We start from the raw sequence: 11,842 nt of genomic DNA, 5'->3' as shown, positions 1-11,842 counted from the left end.
CTCTTGAGCACTGCGTTGGTTTTCCCTTGAAGAGGAAAGGGTTATGCAGCAAAGTAGCGGAAGTATTTCCCTCAGTTTTTGAGAACCAAGGTATCAATCCAGTAGGAGGCCGCACACGAGTCCCTCGCACCTACACAAACAAATAAATCCTCGCAACCAACGCGATAAGGGGTTGTCAATCCCTACACAGTTACTTACGAGAGTGAGATCTGATAGATATGATAGGATAATATTTTTTGTATTTTATGATAAAGAGAAATAAAAGATGAAAGTAAAATAAATAGCAAAGGAAATAACTAAGTATTGGAAGATTAATATGATGGAATATAGACCCGGGGGCCATAGGTTTCACTAGTGGCTTCTCTCAAGAGCATAAGTATTTATGGTGGGTGAACAAATTACTGTTGAGCAATTGACAGAATTGAGCATAGTTATGAGAATATCGAGGTATGATCATGTATATAGGCATCACATCCGAAACAAGTAGACGGACTCCTGCCTGCATCTACTACTATTACTCCACACATCGACCGCTATCCAGCATGCATCTAGAGTATTAAGTTCAAGAGAACAGAGTAACGCTTTAAGCAAGAAGACATGATGTAGAGGGATAAACTCATGCAATATGATGTAAACCCCATCTTGTTATCCTCGATGGCAACAATACAATATGTGCCTTGCTGCCCCTACTGTCACTGGGAAAGGACACCGCAAGATTGAACCCAAAGCTAAGCACTTCTCCCATTACAAGAAAGGTCAATCTAGTAGGCCAAACCAAACTGATAATTCGAAGATACTTGCAAAGATAACCAATCATACATAAAAGAATTCAGAGAAGATTCAAATATTGTTCATAGATAAACTTGATCATAAACCCACAATTCATCGGTCTCAACAAACACACCGCAAAAGAAGATTACATCGAATAGATCTCCACAAGAGAGGGGAGAACTTTGTATTGAGATCCAAAAATAGAGAAGAAGCCATCTAGCTAATAACTATGGACCCGTAGGTGTGAAGTAAACTACTCACACTTCATCGGAGAGGCTATGGTGTTGATGTAGAAGCGCTCCGTGATCAATGCCCCCTTCGGCGGAGCTCCGGAAAAGGCCCCAAGATGGGATCTGGTGGATACAGAAAGTTACGGCGGTGGAATTAGGGATTTGGCTCCGTATCTGGTAGTTTGGGGGTACATAGGTATATATAGGAGGAAGGACTACGTTGGTGGAGCAAAAGGGGGCCCACGAGGGTGGAGGGCATGCCTAGGGGGGTAGGCGTGCCCCTACCTCGTGCCTTCCTCGTTGATTGCTTGACGTAGGGTCCAAGTCCTCTGGATCATGTTCGTTCCGAAAATCACGTTCCCGAAGGATTCATTCCGTTTGGACTCCGTTAATATTATTTTTCTGCGAAACCCTAAAATAGGCAAAAAAACAGCAATTCTGGGCTGGGCCATTGGTTAATAGGTTAGTACCAAAAATAATATAAAAGTGTATAATAAAGCCCAATAATGTCCAAAACATAATATAATATAGCATGGAACAATCAAAAATTATAGATATGTTGGAGACGTATCAAGCATCCCCAAGCTTAATTCCTTCTCGTCCTCGAGTAGGTAAATTATGAAAACAGAATTTTTGATGTGGAATGCAACTTGGCATAATTTCAATGTAATTCTTCTTAATTGTGGTATGAATATTCAGATCCGAAAGATTCAAGACAAAAGTTCAATATTGACATAGAAATAATAATAATTCAAGCATACTAACTAAGCAATTATGTCTCTTCAAAATAACATGGCCAAATAAAGTTATCCCTACAAAATCATATAGTCTGGCTATGCTCTATCGTCACCACACAAAGTATTTAAATCATGCACAACCCTGATGACAAGCCAAGCAATTGTTTCATACTTTTGGTGTTCTCAAACCTTTTCAATCTTCACGCAATACATGAGCGTGAGCCATGGACATAGCACTTTAGGTGGAATAGGGTGGTGGTTGTGGAGGAGACAAAAAAGGGGAAAGATAGTCTCACATCAACTAGGCGTATCAATGGTCTATGGAGATGCCCATTAATAGATATCAATGTGAGTGAGTAGGGATTGCCATGCAACGGATGCACTAGAGCTATAAGTATATGAAAGCTCAACAAAAGGAACTAAGTGGGTGTGCATCCAACTTGCTTGCTCACGAAGACCTAGGGCATTTTGAGGAAGCCCATCATTGGAATATACAAGCCAAGTTCTATAATGAAAAATTCCCACTAGTATATGAAAGTGATAACATAGGAGACTATCTATCATGAAGATCATGGTGCTACTTTGAAGCACATGTGTTGTAAAAGGATAGTAGCATTTTCCCTTCTCTCTTTTTCTCTCTTTTTTATTTGGGACTTTTCCTTTTTTATGGCCTCTTTTTTTGGGGGGGGGCTTCTTTGGCCTTTTTTTTCGTCCGGAGTCTCATCCCGACTTGTGGGGGAATCGTAGTCTCCATCATCCTTTCCTCACTCGGGACAATGCTCAAAAAAGGATGATCATCACACTTTTATTTACTTACAACTCAACAATTACAACTCAATACTTAGAACAAAATATGACTCTATGTGAATGCCTCCGGCGGTGTACTGAGATATGCAATGAATCAAGAGTGACATGTATGAAAGAATTATGAACGGTGGCTTTGCCACAAATACAATGTCAACTACATGATCATGCAAAGCAATATGACAATGATAGAGCGTGTCACAGTAAACGGACTGGTGGAATGTTGCATGGCAATATATCTCGGAATGGCTATGGAAATGCCATGATAGGTAGGTATGGTGGGTGTATGATACCGGGGAAAGGTGTGCGGTATTAGAGAGGCCAGCAATGGTGGAAGGAAGAAAAGTGCGTATGATCCATGGACTCAACCTTAGTCATAAAGAACTAATATACTTATTGCAAAAATCTACAAGTTATCAAAGCAAAGTATTACGCGCATGCTCCTAGGGGGATATATTGGTAGGAAAAGACCACCGCTCGTCCCCGACCGCCACTCATAAAGAAGACAATCAATAAATAAATCATGCTCCGGCTTCATCACATAACGGTTCACCATACGTGCATGCTACGAGAATCACAAACTTTAACACAAGTATTTCTCAAATTCACAACTACTCGACTAGCATGACTCTAATATCACCATCTTCATATCTCAAAACAATTTTCAAGTATCAAACTTCTCATAGTATTCAACACACTCATAAGAAAAAAATATTAATCTTGAATGCCTAACATAATTAAAGCAAATTACCTTGCTGTTTTGTAGGAATCTCAAAATAATCTAAGTGAAGCATGAGAGAACAATAGTTTCTATAAAACAAATCCACCGACGTGCTCTAAAAGATATAAGTGAAGCACTAGAGCAAAAACTATATAACTCAAAAGATATAAGTGAAGCACATAGAGTATTGTAACAATTTCCGAATCATGTGTGTCTCTCTCAAAAGGTGTGTACAGCGAGGATGATTGTGGAAAACTAACAAATAAAGAGTCAAATAATACCAGACGCTTCAAGCAAAACACATATCATGTGGTAAAAAAAATATAGCTCCAAGTAAAGTTACCGATGGAAGTAGACGCAAGAGGGGATGCCTTCCGGGGCATCCCCAAGCTTTGGCTTTTAGGTGTCCTTAGATTATCTTGGGGTTCCATGGGAATCCCCAAGCTTAGGCTCTTTCCACTCCTTGTTCCATAATCCATCAAATCTTTTACCCAAAACTTGAAAACTTCACCACACAAAACATAAAGTAGAAAATCTCGTGAGCTCGGTTAGTGAAAGAAAACAAAACACCACTTCAAGGTACTGTGATTAACTCATTATTTATTTATATTGGTGTTAAACCTACTGTATTCCAACTTCTCTATGGTTTATAATCTATTTTACTATCCATAGATTCATTAAAATAAGCAAACAACACATGACAAATAGAATCTGTCAAAAACAGAACAGTCTGTAGTAATCTGTAACTAACGCAAGATCTGGAACCCCAAAAATTACAAAATAAATTTATGGACGTGTGGAATTTATCTATTAATAATATGCAAAAAGAATTAACTAAATATCACTTTCCGAATAAAAATGGCAGCAATTCTCGTGAGCGCTAAAGTTTCTGTTTTTTACAGCAAGATTAAAAAGACTTTCCCCAAGTCATCCCAACGGTTCTATTTGGCACAAACACTAATTAAACACAAGAAACACAACCAAAAACGAGGCTAGATAAATTATTTATTTCTAAGCAGGAGAAAAAAGCAAGGAATAAAAATAAAATTGGGTTGCCTCTCAACAAGCGCTATCGTTTAACGCCCCTAGCTAGGCATAATAGCAAGGATAGATCTAGGTATTGCCATCTTTGGTAGGCAATCCATAAGTGGCTCTCATAATAGATTCATAAGGTAATTTAAGTTTCTTTCTAGGGAAGTGTTCCACGCCTTTCCTTAATGGAAATTGGAATCTAATATTCCCTTCCTTCATATCAATTATTGCACCAATCGTTCTAAGGAAAGGTCTACCAAGAACAATAGGACATGAAGGATTGCAATCTATGTCAAGAGAAATAAAATCTACGGGCACATAATTCCTATTTGCAACAATAATAACAGCATTAATTCTTCCCATAGGTTTCTTAATAGTGGAATCCGCAAGCTGCAAGTTTAAAAAGCAATCATCAAAATCACGGAAACCTAGCAAATCACACAAAGTCTTTGGAATCATGGAAACACTAGCACCCAAATCACACAAAGCATAGCATTCATGATCTTTAATTTTAATTTTAATGGTAGGTTCCCACTCATCATAAAGTTTTCTAGGGACAGAAACTTCCAACTCAAGTTTTTCTTCATAAGATTGCATCAAAGCATCAACGATATGTTTAGTAAAAGCTTTAGTTTGACTATAAACATAAGGAGAATTTAGCACAGATTGAAACAAGGAAATACAATCTATCAAAGAGTTATTATCATAATTAAATTCCTTGAAATCCAAAATAGTGGGTTCATTAATATTTAAAGTTTTGACATCTTCAATCCCACTTTTAACAATTTTAGCACCAAGATCTAAAGGCTCCGAATTTTTGGAACGCCGTTTAGGTAAATGTGGATCATATTCAGTCCCATCATTATGAAGATTCATATTGCAAAAAAAGATTTAATAGGGGACACATCGATAACTTTTAGATCTTCATCTTTATTATCATGGAAACTAGAAGAACACGCTTTTATAAAGCAATCTTTCTTAGCACGTATCCTAGCGGTTCTTTCTTTGTACTCATCAATGGAAATTCTCATGGCTTTGAGAGACACATTGATATCATGCTTAGGTGGAATAGATCTAAGTTTCAAAGAATCAACATCAAGAGAAATTCTATCAATGTTCCTAGCCAACTCATCAATCTTAAGCAATTTTACTTCAATCAAAGCATTGAAATTATTTTGCGAAGTAATAAATTATTTAATATTAGATTCAAAATCATAGGGTATCTTATTATAATTTCCATAAGAATTGTTGTAGGAATTACCATAATTATTACAGGAATTACTAGGATACGACCTAGGATTAAAGTTTCCTCTATACGCGTTGTTACCAAAATTATTACTACCAAGAAAATTCACATCCATAGATTCATTATTATTCTCAATGAAAGTAGACAAAGGCATATCATTAGGATCAGAAGAAACACTTTTATTAGCAAATAATTTCATAAGTTCATCCATCTTTCCACTAAAACATTAATTTATTCTATCACATACACTTTCTTATTAGTAGATCTTTCAGTGTGCTAGTGAGAATAATTAAACATAATATTATCTAGGAGTTTTGTAGCTTCACCTAAAGTGATTTCCATAAAAGTGCCTCCCGCGGCCAAATGTAACAGATTTCGAGAAGCAAAATTCAATCCGGCATAATTTTTTTGTATAATCATCCACATATTCAAACCATGTGTAGGGCAATTACGTATCATTAATTTCATCCTCTCCCAAGATTGTGCAAGATGTTCATGATCAAGTTGCTTAAAATTCATAATATCATTTCTAAGAGAGATGATCTTAGCGGGAGGAAAGTACTTAGAGATAAAAGCATCTTTGGACTTATTCCATGAATCAACACTATTTTTAGGCAAAGAGGAAAACCAAGCTTTAGCAGGATCTCTAAGCGAAAAAGGAAATGGCTTCAATTTAACAATATAATTATCCACATCTTTCTTCTTTTGCATATCACAAAAATCAACGAAGCTATTCAGATGGGTAGCGGCATCTTCACTAGGAAGGCCGACAAATTGATCTTTCATGACAAGATTCAACAAAGCAGCATTGATTTCACAAGATTCAGTATCGATAAGAGGAGCAATCGGAGTGCTAAGGAAATCATTGTTGTTGGTATTGGTGAAGTCACATAATTTAGTATTATCTTGAGCCATCGTGACAAGCAAGCAATCCAACACACAAGCAAACAAGAGACGGGAAAAAAGAGGCAAATAGAGAAAGAGAGGGAGGATGGAGAGAGAGGGCGAATAAAACGGCAAGGGTGAAGTGGGGGAGAGGAAAATGAGAGGCAAATGGCAAATAATGTAATGTGGGACATAAGGGTTTGTGATGGGTACTTGGTATGTCTTGACTTGCAACGACGCCACAAGTGAGTCGTTGTCGGGAGTCAAATCTTGACTTGTCTTGCACGAACCTCCCCGGCAACGGCGCCAGAAATCCTTCTTGCTACCTCTTGAGCACTGCGTTGGTTTTCCCTTGAAGAGGAAAGGGTGATGCAGCAAAGTAGCGTAAGTATTTCCCTCAGTTTTTGAGAACCAAGGTATCAATCCACTAGGAGGCCGCGCACGAGTCCCTCGCACCTACACAAATAAATAAATCATCGCAACCAACGCGATAAGGGGTTCTCAATCCCTACACGGTCACTTACAAGAGTGAGATCTGATAGATATGATAGGATAATTTTTTTGGTATTTTTATGATAAAGAGAAATAAAAGATGCAAGTAAAATAAATAGCAAAGGAAATAACTAAGTATTGGAAGATTAATATGATGGAAGATAGACCCATGGGGCATAGGTTTCACTAGTGGCTTCTCTCAAGAGCATAAGTATTTACGGTGCGTGAACAAATTACTGTTGAGCAATTGACAGAATTGAGCATAGTTATGAGAATATCTAGGTATGATCATGTATATAGGCATCACGTTCGAAACAAGTAGACCGACTCCTGCCTGCATCTACTACTATTACTCCACACATCGACCGCTATCCAGCATGTATCTAGAGTATTAAGTTCAAGAGAACAGAGTAATGCCTTAAGCAAGATGACATGATGTAGAGGGATAAACTCATGTAATATGATATAAACCCCATCTTGATATCCTCGATGGCGACAATACAATACGTGCCTTCCCGCCCCTACTGTCACTGGGAAAGGACACCGCAAGATTGAACCCAAAGCTAAGCACTTCTCCTATTGAAAGAAAGATCAATCTAGTAGGCCAAACCAAACTGATAATTCTAAGAGACTTGCAAAGATAACCAATCATACATAAAAGAATTCAAAGAAGATTCAAATATTGTTCATAGATAAACTTGATCATAAACCCACAATTCATCGGTCTCAACAAACACACCGCAAAACAAGATTACATCGAATAGATCTCCACAATAGAGGGGGAGAACTTTCTCTTGAGATCCAAAAGGAGAGAAGAAGCCATCTAGGTAATAACTATGGACCCGTAGGTATGAAGTAAACTACTCACACTTCATCGGAGAGGCTATGGTGTTGATGTAGAAGCCCCCTATGATCGATGCCCCCTCCGACGGAGCTCTAGAAAAGGCCCCAAGATGGGATCTGGTGGATACAGAAAGTTACGGCGGTGGAATTAGGGTTTTGGCTGCGTATCTGGTAGTTTTGGGGGTACGTAGGTATATATAGGAGGAAGGAGTATGTCGGTGGAGCAATAGGGGGCCCACGAGGTTGGAGGGTGTGCCTGGGGGGGGGGGGTTGGCGCGTCCCCCTACCTCGTGCCTTCCTCGTTGATTTCTTGACGTAGGGTCCAAGTCCTTTGGATCATGTTCGTTCCAAAAATCACGTTCCCGAAGGTTTCATTCTGTTTGGACTCTGTTTGATATTCTTTTTCTGCGAAACCCTAAAATAGGCAAAAAAATCAATTCTGGGTTGGGCCTCCGGTTAATAGGTTAGTCCCAAAATAATATAAAAGTGTATAATAAATCCCAATAATGTCCAAAACAGAATATAATATAGCATGGAACAATAAAAATTATAGATACATTGGAGACGTATCAGGCACCTAGTCTAGTCTTCGACGTCTTCTCACCAGCACGGAGCTATGTGCTGCCACTAGGCATGGGAGGGAGCCCCCGAGGCCCGAGGGCGGCTCTCTAGAGACTCCAGGGCGTGTACATCCTCACTCAATATTACGCGAGAGTATCACGGGCGGCAATTCTTCACAGGCACCGGGCCTTGCTTCACAAGCACTGGGCCTTCCTTCACACACACTCGACCTTGCTTCATGGGTAGAACTTTCGGAGGTGCTGGATGTTCTAGGCATTCTATACGGGTACCCCGTCCAGCGTCTCCAGGCGCGCGGCGCCAGGCCTGGAGATATGGGCGACCCTGAACGGGCCCTCCCACATGGGTGAGAGCCTGTGCAACCCTTCCCTGGAGAGGACCCGCCTCAGGACGAGGTCTCCTACCTCGAGCGTCCTGGAGCAGACGCTGCGGCAGTGGTACTACCGCAGTGCCTGCTGGTACCTTGCCGCCCTCAGCACAGCTTCGCAGCGTCGTTCCTCCCCCAACATGAGGTCCGTCCCCCGCGTGGCGTCCTACCGCATTTCAACAAACGCCAGGACCCGTGCGGAGCGATGCTTCACCTCATGACGGAGGACCGCTTCGGCTCCGTAGACAAGGAAGAACGGGGTCTCGCCCGTCGGCTTAGTGGCGGTGGTGCGGATGGACCACAGCACAGACTGGAGCTCGTCGTGCCAGCCCCTACCGCAGGCTTCGAGCTTGTTCTTGAAGGTCCTAGTCTTGAGGCCTATCAGGACCTCCATGTTGGCGCGTTCAGCCTGGCCATTGCTCCTGGGATGCGCCACCGAAGCGTAGCAGATCTACCTTCCAAGGTTAGCACAGTATGTTTTGAAGAGGTTACTGGTGAACTGCGAGCCATTGTCGGTGATGATGTGGTTGGGGACCCTGAAACGGCTCACGAGGCCCTTGATGAACTTAACCGTAGAACCAGTTGGGATGGTGCGGACGGCTTCCACTTCCGCCCACTTGGTGAACTTGTCGATCGTGACATAGAGGTAGCGGTAGCCTCCTGGCGCTCGAGGGAATGGGCCCAAGATATCCAGCCCCCAGACCGCGAACGGCCATGTGAGCAGTATAGTCTGGAGGCCCTGAGCTAGCTGATGGATCTGCTTGGCATGGAACTGGAAAGCTTCACATGACTTCACTAACTCAGTCGCGTCGTTGAGCGCCGTGGGCCAGTAGAATCCACTACGGAACACCTTGCCGACGAGAGTCCGTGACGACGAGTGGTGTCTGCAGCCTCCGCCGTGTATGTCATTCGGCAACTCCTTCCCCTGGTCCCTAGAAATGCAATGCAGGGAAACATCATTCGATCGCTTCCTGTACAACTCACCGTCCTGGATGCAGTATGTCGTGGCTTGCTGGGCCACACGCTCTGCGTCCTCTTCCTTCTCCGGTAGCGCCCCTCGCACCAGGTATTCCTTGAATTCCTTGGTCCAACACCCCTCTTGGGGCTCGAGCGCCAAGAGCAAGCGAGCCCCTGAGGTTGGGCCACAAGCTGGGGCTCCCGTGGCAGGCGGTTGTGGGAGCTCCTCCCGAGGCCGTGTCGTGCTTGAAAGTGATGGCATTGCTGACGGCTTGAAGAGCCGCTCCTGGAAGACGCCAAGCTCTTGGGGCTGCCGCTTGGATGCCCTCCTGGCCATGTCGTCAGCTTCCTTGTTGGTGCCACGAGGCACATGCTGCACCGCCAGGCCTAGGAACTACTTTTCCATCTTACGTACTTCCGCGAGGTACGCCTCCATATGCTCGTCCTTTGGCTCGTACACCTTGTTGGAGAAGTTGACGAGGAGCTGTGAGTCACCCCTAATGGTGAGGCGCTTCACCCCCAGAGCTGCCGCGGCCTTCAGGCCAGCTATGAGGCCTTCATATTCTCCGATGTTGTTGGAGACCTTCTCGCCCTGCTGAAAGCAGAGCTGCACATCATAGTAGAGCTTGTCCTGCGCGGGTAAGATGAGTACTGCTCCAGCCCCCACGCCCTGGTGCGCGAAGGCTCCATCGAAATACATGTCCCATCCATCTGGCGCCTCACTTCCCGGCGAGGTGGACCGGTCCTCGCCTGCTTCCAGCGCCGGGGCATCCGTCCACTCCGCCACGAAGTCAGCGAGTGCGGCTCCCTTGATGACCCTGGTGGTGCTGAACTCCAACTGGAATGCCTGCAACTCGATGTTCCACTCGGCGACCCTTCCAGCAGAGTTGGGGCTCCTGAGCACCCTTTCCAATGGGTAGGCCAAAACGACTTTGATGGGGTGGCCCTGGAAGTAGTGCTGCAACTTGCGTGAGGCCACCAAGAGAGCGAGCAGGAGTTTCTGAGGCATGGGATAGCTTGCCCTCGCATCCTGCAACACCGTGCTAACGAAGTACACTAGTTGCTCGACGAGGACCGGCGTTGTAGCGACCCGACCCGAATGGATCAAGTCTCTATGCTTAAGTGTCATCCCTGGATCGGTATGCTCACACACACACAGTACTCGAGGATTTATAACAGAGGTAAATCACATGTAAAAGTAACGTAAATACTATTACCTCAATCCAAATAGAGGAAGTAACAAGGTTATGGATTCCCATCAACACCAACGACAAAGTTGAGTGTAGAAATCGTAACCCTAACGTATCACTTACTCGTCGTAAGATTCCTGCAACATGAGACGTTGCAGCCACAAAGGGTCAGTACATTGAATGTACTACAAATTCACACCATAGAGAGGAATGATGAACAATGGCTATCACTACATGCATATTTGGCTGGTGGAAAAGCTCTATGGTTATATGGTTTTTGCGAAAAGCCAATTTTTCCCTACTGCAAAGGAATAAATTTTATTTAACTATCATGGTGGTTGTTAAACATTGAGAGTGTAGACACCCTCTCAATCCCAATTAAGTAACATCATTAAAAACGCAACAATATTAATTAAAGTAACATGATGAGATTCACATGATAATCCAAGTCCTAGATACTCAAGACGTCCATAATCGGGGACACGGCTAATCATGATTAGTTTATACACTCTATAGAGGTTTGCACACTTTTCCCCACAAGACTCAATCTCCTCCGTTGGATTTCTTGCACTACATGGTGTTTGAGAGACGGATGACCGAGACATGGTCTTTCAGAAGCGTTTGCACCTTACGATGGGTAGACCGTACCACCTACTACCCCTACATCTGCTAGTCTACCACTATAAGAGTTCACACGACTTAATCAACTATGCTAGAGCCCATAATAGCTTGTGGCTGCAAACAGAAGTTTCTAGTATGAATAATCTCATGATCCCTTTGAGCCTGGGTGGCAGTCCATAAAAAAATAGGCCATCGCTGGAATACCCAGGTGCCTAAACAGGCAATCGCTGGAATACCCAAGTGCCTAAACAGGCAATCGCTGGAATACCCAGGTGCCTCAATCCACCCAGATGTGTGTTAAAGTTTCCACCTTAAGTAAACCATTAATTAACAATCTCACATCTGTCATGAATACTCTCAAACCCAA

The sequence above is a fragment of the Triticum urartu genome, chromosome 2, assembly GCF_003073215.2.
Source record: "Triticum urartu cultivar G1812 chromosome 2, Tu2.1, whole genome shotgun sequence".
In the NCBI taxonomy this organism is placed as follows: Eukaryota; Viridiplantae; Streptophyta; class Magnoliopsida; order Poales; family Poaceae; genus Triticum; species Triticum urartu.
Note: the sequence above shows the minus strand (reverse complement) of the source record.